Source organism: Mauremys mutica, unplaced genomic scaffold (assembly GCF_020497125.1).
Source record: "Mauremys mutica isolate MM-2020 ecotype Southern unplaced genomic scaffold, ASM2049712v1 000322F_np12_subseq_189481:208619_obj, whole genome shotgun sequence".
Taxonomy (NCBI): Eukaryota; Metazoa; Chordata; order Testudines; family Geoemydidae; genus Mauremys; species Mauremys mutica.
Window position 1 is genome coordinate 10,169 of NW_025422910.1, and position 8,971 is coordinate 19,139.

The window sequence follows — 8,971 nt, forward strand, 5'->3', positions numbered from 1 at the left end:
TGGTGACAAAATAAAACCACTTTGATGAGAGGCCTAGAGCTTTTTGCAGCTAACTTAAAGTGACAGAGTGCCAGTGTAGATGCTGCTGGTCATTAAATCACCATAACTGGCCTCCGCCAGTATCCCACAATGCCCACCGTGAACTCACCTGCCCTGCATTCCTGCTACAGAGGCTGGGCCCCTCCCCTTTCATAGCTGCAGGAAGTTCTGGCAGCTGAGCCTGCTGCTCTGCTCCAGCAGCCAGGAGCAAATCACTGCCGTGGAATGCTGCTCTCCGGCCCTGCGAACACAGAGCAGGGGGCGGGAACTTCCATACATGGGGGGGCCACCGGCATCTGAACTGTGACACCCCATGACACCCCTTCCCTCGAGGAGGCTCTTACCTTCCAAACAGGGACGGCTGGTCTCTAGTAAAATCACTAAAAGGGAAGGAGAAAACTCGAAAGAGGTTCCTCCTCGCGCTCACGTCCGTGAACCCGAATACTCTCTCAGTCCTCAGAGAGAGACCTGGAGAAGGAGACTTGCTGAAGCAAAGCCACAGGGGTCTCTGAGGTTTCCCTGGCCCCTCGCCCCTGTCCTGCCTGGCTGATGTCAGCATCTCTCTGTGAGGTCACCACCTCCCCACCAATAGTCTTTGACCAATAGTCTGAGGTCCTGCCAAAGGCCTTTGTGATGTCACTGCCACACCCCTCCCTTGCTGGGCTAATGTCCTGCCCCTGACCAGGCACTTTGGAGGTTTGAGCTACTCCCTGTGGATCACCCCTATCAAGGAGCGTTCATTCTAGGCAGCAAGCCGGCTAGACAAGGGAAACATCAGACGCTGCTCCCAATGCTACACTCAGTTTTTCAGAAATTAGTCGACTTTATGGCCAGAAGAGACCATTAGAGCATCTAATCTGACCCCCTGCATATCACAGGCCTCCTGTAGGACACAAGAGCTACTTTGGGGGCAAACACATTCCAGAAAGGCATCTAGTCTTCATGAAATGACATCAGGAGATGGAGAATCCACCACTTTCCTTGGTAGCTTGTTCCTGTGATGAATCATCCTCGCAGTTGAATATTTGTGCCTTAGTTGTAATATGAATTTGTCTCTTTTCACCTTCCAGCCATTGGGTCTTGTTATGCCTTTCTCTGCTATTTGTTGGCTCTTTCTGCCCCAGCTCCAATTTCACAACATCTTTTTCAAATGAGGACACCAAAGCTGAAGGCAGTATTCCAGTATCAGTCTCACTGATGCCGTGTCACCTCCTGTGACGTTATTGACATAATCTGTAACTGTATAGATCACCGTTGTGACCACTGTTCTATATTTGCAGCCAATATTGTAGAAAGGTGTCGTGCAAGGGGTCTATGGAGAGGTTCTGATTGGTTGATTATAATGATGCTATCTCTAGATGTATCATTTTTTTAGTTGACATGATGAATATTGGCTCTATGCTGCCCATATTTCAATCTTGTGCTCTGCTTCCGGTGTCAGTTCTGTCTAGCCTGCTTGATGGCCCATTAAGGACCCATTGAGAGAAGGCAGATAGGCCTTGTGGCTCAGCAAGGTAGCAGGGACCTGCCTATGGAGAGAACTCTAAGGTTTTTCTATGCCACGTGCTGGACAGAGTGTCCTTGGGACAAAGAAAGCAAAGACCACATGGCAAGAGACTATAAAAGGCTGTAGAAGCAGCAAAGAATCCTGTGGCACCTTATAGACTAACAGACGTTTTGCAGCATGAGCTTTCGTGGGTGAATACCCACTTCTTCAGATGCAAGATGCCTCGTCTCCATCTTGTCTTCAATCCTGCTTCATACCTCTGGAGGGACTTTGCTACAAACTGAAGCTCTGTACAAAGGACTGAATGACCCATCCCAGCTTTGAATAGACTCCAGAGACTTGATTTGAACCTGCAGTTTATTCCATCACTGTTACAAGCCTGAACCAAGAACTTTGCCATTACTGTATGTGAAGGGTTCAAATCCATGTGCATTTTATATAACAACCTGGTCTATGGATTGTGCCAGTTCTTTTCCAGACCCAAAGTCCAGAGTATGGTCAAGGACCAGAGGCCTAGCAAATAGTGACCAGCTAAGAGAAAGCTGGGGTAAACAGAAAGCCTTGCTTGCTACGATAGGCCTGGTCAGCAAATTGCCAGGTGTTGGAGCTTAGAACTAAATGATTGTGTCTTATTCAGAGTTGCAGATTGAACAAAGAATCCCTAGTCCTATTGTGTTTGTTTCTTCTCTAGGGAGACATTCTTCCCACAGATCCAACCTTGAGTTTATGAAAAGTTGGCACGTCAGTATAAGATATGGCATCCTTCCACCTCCCTCCAAGGGACCAATGCCTGCCTTAAGACACACAGAAAACAATCTTTATTGCCATATACTTTCACTCTTTCTTTGCTTTAACCCCTAGGAATGTACCTGTTGGACAATCAAAGGAGTTGCTCCATTCCTATGGATCCCAAATTAGAATTCAACATATATATTTTATACTAATATCATTTTATCAAAGTATTAATGAAATGTTAACTTGCTAACTTGAGACCATGGGTGGAGACATAATCTAATCTGTTAATCATTGGCTAATGTGCTTATCCTGTCTTGCAAAACCTGTCCCAGGGTTTGGAACAGTCTAGCGTGTCACTTTCGCCCGCCCGTGGAAAATCTATATATTCTATTGTAATTAATTAATTAACAGTGTCTCTGAGCCTAATAAGCCCACTCCGCCAGCGCTGTGTGTAATAAAGTCCTATTCTTGACCTCTACACGGTGTAGATTTGTGTCCTTCACAGACACCTGCTGAATAAAGAGGAGATTCAGCATCCAGCTTGGCTGAATGTGTCTCCTCTCCCCACAGCTTGGTGATTTTTGAGGAAATGGAGAAGACTGCCTTTGCCTAGCTGTACATCACTTGCAAAAGAAACAGGTCTTTTTGGTGACAAGTGTTGAAAGGAGCCATTAGACAAATGTGGAGACAGGAAAAATGTCCCCCAATTGAACTGGCATCTGTGCATGCTGAAGCCACAACACAGAGCGCCAAGCACTATATGAGAATGGGTGGTGTCAGAAGAGTCTCTGCCAAAGCCTTTTCCCACCAGCAGGGGCCTCTCTGTGCACAGAACTCCTGGTAGCGTGATGGCTGCAGGCAGTGGAGAACTCCATTTTGGCATCTCTTTTGTGGTGAACATCTTCAGTGGCTATTAAAAGGTCTCTAGACAGTGATCTTTGAGATGAGCTGGCTGAAGAACCTTCCTACTAACCAGGAGAGCCTGGCTTGGCCTGCCAGTTCTTCCTTGCCAAAGCTAGTGTGTCTGTTGGCTCCTTTTTTTGTATCTCTTTTCAGAAAAAAACCTGTCAGCAGAATCCTTCTAAGTGCTTGTTCAAGACAGAGAGAGCCTTCCTTGCGACTAAGTCTTGGTGCCATGGGGCATGCCTCACTGCAGCACCTCCTGCTGACCATCCTAGCAATTAGCTCTGGTTCACCAGTGCACCTTCATCTAGTAGCGTCTGGCCGCCATCTGTTCTATCATTAGGACCCATATTGCTCTCAGGACTTCAGTGTCTTCTTACGGACACAGCCCTCTGGCTGTGCCCCACTCAGTTCTCTCCCCCCTGCTGGTGGGGGGGATGTCCTCTACCCAGACACTTGCCTCAGTGGCCGGCTGCAGTCCAGGGTGTAGCCACCTGTGTCAGTGGCTACTGAGGCAAAAGGTGTAAACCTCCAACCCTGCCATCTGTTTCCCTGGACCATTTCCCAAGAGACCTAAAACCTTCCTCCACCTTTGTATCAGGGCCTTAATCTGGCAGTAGTCAGCCAGGAGGTCACTCATGCACCCCTTACCCCAGCACTACTCTGATCATGGTGCTCTCCCTGCTCCTTCCTTCCTTCCTTCACGGCAGCCAATCCTCCCTCCTCAAACTCCAAGGAGTGACTAACTCTTGCTGTGCTGAGCAGCTCTTTATATATGGGCTGCTCCAGCAAGCCTTCCCCTGATTGGCTCTCCCAATAAGCCCTTTCTTGATAGGCTGGGTTCTGCACCGCCTCTTCAAGGCTGCCTTAATCTTTCTCCTGCTTGTTTGGGGCAGACAGCCCACCACACGTGGAAAGTGGCAAATGAGAAGTCTGGAGCTGAAGGAAAGGTTACCATGACTCAGAACTGAGCCGAGGTTGCTGCGACTGAAACACAGATCACTAACCATTATATGATCACAGTGACTGGTGGGAGAGGCACATGTTAGAAGCCCTCTGTCTACTCAGCTCTGGCTTTCTGTGCACAGAGAGCCAGACACCTCAAGGTCTGCAAGTCTTGAGGGAAATGGGGAACATCTGTACTTTAGAATTTGCAGGTGTTGACTTGAACCATCAAATGAAACAGTTGCAAATACTTTCTTCAGGCAGGCACCATGGCTTAGCTGGCTAAATCACCTGTCTAGTAAACAGGAGATCCTGGGTTCAACTCTCAGTGGTGCTTTGGTGTATGGCTTTTGTCTCCTCTGCTCACATTTTCCTGTGTCTTTCTAGGAAACAGAAGAGGCCTCCCTTGGTATCCAAGTCATTGCTTGCTAAGGAAAAGGCTTCTTTGGAGAGAAACATTGGAAACAATCAAATCACAAACCTGGAGTTGATGAAAACGCTGCTATGACTGGCATTGGCATGGCGGTTGCTTCAACTGCAATTGCTGCAACACGAGAGCCTGCGCCACACATCCTTGTGATTCCCTGGAGATGTTCACACACAGATGTCATGTCACCTTCCTTTTGATTGTCATTGATGAAAAATGGAGCGGTTGGGAGAAAAGTCCCAGAGAGTCGCACCGTGGCTAAGCTGGGTGACTCACCTGCCAGGTAAAGTGCAGTTAGGGATGCAGCTCCCAGTAGTGCCTTAACAAATGTGTCTGCTCTTCCCACCTTTTGGTGAATCTTTTGCAGAAACAGAGAGGACTGCCTCTGCCTTGCAATGCAAATGCTTGCAAAAGAAACCAGTTGTTTTTTCTGACAAGTGTCAGAAGGAGGGACATAAGAAATGTGGAGACAAGGAAAAGGTCATCGTAACTCCACTTGCATCCATGGCTCTTGAGGCCAGAACTCAGAGCACTAAGCACTGTATGACCACAGCAAAATCTAAACTTTACACCTTATTACACTAGGCAATAGTTAGGTCAAGCAATTTTCTCATCCTACTGGATGTTACCCTCCTTAATACATAGAATTCCCCCTAACACCCTCCTCGGCAGGGGTCACTAGCAAAATTATAGCCTATTTCAGTAACAACCATACAGCAAAATGCATAACTTCACACACCCTCATGCTATACATATTTGGACAGAATAACCGATTTCAGCAGATCATGACTTTCATATGATAACTTACATGGAATGGTTTGTAGGACATATCACAGCCATATGTGAATGATGACTATGTGAGCTACTGGGAGCTATTTTGAAGTACATCATGTCACAAAAGCCTCTAGAGACTGGCCTTTGGGAAGAGCTGGGTGAAGAGCCTTCTGAGTAACCGAGAGATCCAGGCTTGGCCCTGCCAGTTTGTGCTTGCGAACTAAACTTGTCCGTTGGGCTCCCTTTTTTGTGTGTCTTTCACAGAAACAGAGCAGAAGTTCTTGGCCAATCCTTGAAAGTGCTTGTTCAAGACAGAGAGAGCCTCTGTGCTGGGGCAGGGGTAGGGGTGCAGGAGGTGGTCGGGGGTGGAGGTGCTTACCTCGGGCAGCACAGCTCCCAAAGTGACTGGCACACACTCCCCTCCGACAGTGGCTCCTAGGCAGTGGGATACGGGGGCGGGTCAGCTGTGGCGTTTGCATTCCGGGCTGCAGGGATATGCCGGCCACTTCCAGGAGCAATGTGGCAGGGAGGGAGGGGGCAGAGTGGGCAGGGAGCCACCTTAGCGCTGCTGGCACATCTCCGTGTGTCACTTGGGGAGGCATCAGGTCTCTGTGGGCTGCCTGGGGCAGGGGCAGTGGCCAAGGGGGCTCGGGTCACCCATTTGCCTCCTCTCTCCAGGCTCCCAGCCCATCTTGCCGGCCGACAGGGATTTTAGGGTGCAGCAGCGCAGGGAGCAGGAAGGGCGAACCATAGCGGCTGCCTCCCCCACATGCAGGAAAATGGCTTGACCTGCTGGCCCCACGGACTAAGGCACCAGGCCTCCAGCTTGCCCCATTCGACCCAATGGGTTGATCTTGTGGCCAGAATTATTTGCAGTCGGGATTTCCCCCAACAGTGCCCCACAGGGGTCCAGGGTCAGCTCCAGCACAGGCCACACAGGAAGGCTTAATGCTCAAGCTGCAGCACATGCTGGGCAGGCTCTAGGCCGGGCTCCCCGTGGCAGGAGAGAAGACGACGACTCTGCCCCTGGAGGGGCAGGCTGGGGCTTCCTGGATCCCATTTGTGCACAGCCAGCACCCTGCCCCCACTCCCATGTCATCAATGGCACCCCCAGGTCAGCCAGAATGGAGCAGCGGTTTTCACTGCACCAAGTCCACTTACGGCTTATAGGCAACTCCCACCCCCCCCTCCCCACAGCCCACCATGTCGGCCAGAAAGGAGCCCACTCAGCCTCGCCATTGCTGCTTTTCCGTCCCCCCAGAACCCTGCTTCTCCTGGGCTGCAAGGAGCCATCCCTGGGATGCCAACAGGCAGGCACAGGGGTCTGTCTCCTAGCAGCCAACCGCACCTCCATGGGTTTGGTCCTCAGAAGGGCAGGTGGGGGTTTCCTGGATCCCAGTTGCTCACAGCCAGCCCACCCTCCACCTCTAAAACCATCAGTCATGCCCCCAGGATGGCCATAAAAGAGCAGCCATTATCCACTTGGACTCAGCTTTGCTTGTTTTCTTTTCACCTAGAACCCCCCTTCCTCTCCTGGGCTGCAAGTAGCCACCCCTGGGAAGCCAAGAGGCAGGCACAGGCTTCTGCCTCCCAGCAGCCAACCGCACCTCCCCTGGCTTTGCAGAACAAATGGTGACGCTCTACTAACCCCACTTAGCCGCAATGATGTGCTTACTTTCTGCCCTACCTTCCTCAGCTCGACTTTCCTCTTTTGCCCCATTCCTGCCTCACTTCCTCCTTTGGCAAGTCATGCAGAGGAGGCCAGCAGGAAGAGCCGGCCTCCATCGGCCAACCTCCAACAGCAGAGGAGACCAAGCCACAAGCCTCCAAAAGGTGATACGCCGCACTCCTCTAGGTTCTCCAGCCTGACGCCAAGGTGCTTTCTCCACTGCTGTCAGCACCCTCTGTCATGCAGGGGTTGGAGTTATCCCACGGACAGGCCAATAGGAGAAGGAGGAGGCCTTCCTGAACAGCAAGGGGGATCTGGCAAAAGGAAGCCAGCATGTTTCTGCCTGGTTTTGAACCAGGGACCTTTTGCGTGTTAGGCAAATGCGATAACCACTACACTACAGAAACTCCATCTGCTTAGCTGTTGCTCACCCTGGCACAGACCGATGGACAAGCCTGGAGAAAGTGGTGACAGCCCTTCAATAGGTCAGCTGGCAGAGCAGAGCACTGGAGCCGCGGCTCAGGAAGTCGTCCTTACGTCGCCCTTGTGACTCCAGCTTGAGGGAGAGCTGCTTTTTCTTCTCCTTGCTGACAAAGAGCAAGAGAAGAATGAAAGGTCAGGTGGGCCAACTCGGTGCAGAAGCCCATGCTGTCTTTTCCTGCTGCATAGCCTGAAATGAGGGACTCGTGGCAGTTAAAGGCACTGCTGCACTTTCAGAAAACATCCCACCCGTGCACAAAGGGGGATAGAAGAGCCTGTTAGTCTAGCACGCTCCCAACTGAACTACTTCAGCAGCCGCTCGGTTTCTTTTTGGCCTCCTGCTTTTCTGTCTGGGATGTTGTTGTCAGCTGTGGCACAGAAAAAGGACGTCATTGCGAGCGGCCCATGAAGACAAGATTCACTTTTGCCTTCCTTGCTCGGCTTTACTTGCTTCCTCACCCTATTCCTGCCTTAGTTCCTGCGTTACCTGAAGGCGACGGGGGGCCAGCAGTATGAGGAGGAAGTTGGGCAGCTAGACCCTGGTGGCAAAAGTCCTGCCGCCACTTGCCACCCCACTCTCTTCTCCCAGCGTCACATATTGGCCACCAGGGACTTGGGGCCCAGCAGCGCAACGGAAGGCAGTGGACAGAGCCACCCTCGCCTTGAAGCTCCGGCTCATTAAACCACATCTTCAGTCGCTGATGGCCAATGAGAGACCGACATCGCTTGCTATTTTAGCACTTGGAAATGCCATTGGTCAGTCATTGGATCTCTGTAATGCTGTTACAGAACAAATGAACATAGAATCTCAGTGTGACATTCTATACCTTTGGGGGAGCGGCTGTAACCCCCATAATCATCGTGATCTTACATATAGAGCATAACTTGTAAGGTATCAGGGAAAGGATATGATCTGCTGAAAGTCACTTCTCTACCCATAGATGTAGACCATTCATGCATATGAAGTTATGAGAATTGTGCAGTGTGGTTGTCACTGTGCTGTGGGGGGTGGGGGAGTCAGCCAAATATTAGCTCCCCAGTGGCAACAGCAAGGAAAGTAACCAACACCCAGACAGGGTGTCAAACAACCCATCGACAGCCATTGTCCAGCAAGGGAGCTACAATGCAACGACTCACCTGCATGAGGACACTGCATGAGGAATTGCTCAGACTTGCTTGGAGAGACGCAGTGATGCTCACCTGACTCTGAAGGAGGGGGGAGCAAAGCCACGAGGGAAGAAAGGACATGATAAAAGGAGAGACATTTGCCAGGCTTTATCTCTCTCTGCCACCTGCGTCTACAGACACCCCCACACCAAGCAACTGAAGCGCTGATGAAAGGGGAGAGCCTGGCTGAAAAGCCACCAGCCAGCCTGTGGTGAGAAGCATCTGAGTTTGTAAGGGTACTGAAAGGGTTAAGATCAGCTTAGAATTAAAAGCAATAAGGAGTCTGGTGGCATCTTAAGGACTAACAGATTTATTTGGGCATAAG

At 50.6% G+C, this 8,971-nt stretch overlaps 1 non-coding gene across 1 annotated transcript; it reads right to left on the reverse strand.

Moving 5' to 3' along the window:
• Positions 1-7,333: 7,333 nt before the first annotated feature.
• TRNAV-AAC lies at positions 7,334-7,406 on the reverse strand. Its single transcript has one exon. It is a non-coding gene; the product is annotated as a tRNA-Val (tRNA).
• Positions 7,407-8,971: the final 1,565 nt, after the last annotated feature.